Source organism: Lolium rigidum, chromosome 6 (genome assembly GCF_022539505.1).
Source record: "Lolium rigidum isolate FL_2022 chromosome 6, APGP_CSIRO_Lrig_0.1, whole genome shotgun sequence".
NCBI lineage: Eukaryota > Viridiplantae > Streptophyta > Magnoliopsida > Poales > Poaceae > Lolium > Lolium rigidum.
Genome location: NC_061513.1, coordinates 276537667 through 276538711, shown reverse-complemented (window position 1 = coordinate 276538711; position 1045 = coordinate 276537667).

Sequence of the window (1045 nt, the reverse complement as noted above, 5' to 3'; positions counted from 1 at the left end):
CGGCAGCCAAAACGACGGTACGGGCTAAAAACGGCTAAGTCGGGCCGACGCCGGAAATCGCCTAACGACACGGTGGAGTATAGTCGGGTGGGCGCGCGGCGGTCGGAATACGGTGAAAAACCATGGCGCGGCAGCCAAAACGACGGTACGGGCTAAAAACGGCTAAGTCGGGCCGACGTCGGAAATCGCCTAACGACACGGTGGAGTATAGTCGGGTGGGCGCTGCGGCGGTCGAGATACGGTGAAAAACCATGGCGCGGCAGCCAAAACGACGGTACGGGCTAAAAACGGCTAAGTCGGGCCGACGCCGGAAATCGCCTAACGACACGGTGGAGTATAGTCGGTGGGCGCGCGGCGGTCGGAATACGGTGAAAAACCATGGCGCGGCAGCCAAAACGACGGTACGGGCAAAAACGGCTAAGTCGGGCCGACGCCGGAAATCGCCTAACGACACGGTGGAGTATAGTCGGGTGGGCGCGCGGCGGTCGAAATACGGTGAAAAACCATGGCGCGGCAGCCAAAACGACGGTACGGGCTAAAACGGCTAAGTCGGGCCGACGTCGGAAATCGTCTAACGACACGGTGGAGTATAGTCGGGTGGGCGCGCGGCGGTCGGAATACGGTGAAAAACCAGAGCGCGGCAGCCAAAACGACGGTACGGGCTAAAACGGCTAAGTCGGGCCGACGTCGGAAATCGCCTAACGACACGGTGGAGTATAGTCGGGTGGGCGCGCGGCGGTCGAAATACGGTGAAAAACCATGGCGCGGCAGCCAAAACGACGGTACGGGCTAAAACGGCTAAGTCGGGCCGACGTCGGAAATCGCCTAACGACACGGTGGAGTATAGTCGGGTGGGCGCGCGGCGGTCGAAATACGGTGAAAAACCATGGCGCGGCAGCCAAAACGACGGTACGGGCTAAAAACGGCTAAGTCGGGCCGACGCCGGAAATCGTCTAACGACACGGTGGAGTATAGTCGGTGGGCGCTGCGGCGGTCGGATACGGTGAAAAACCACGGCGCGGCAGCCAAAACGACGGTACGGGCT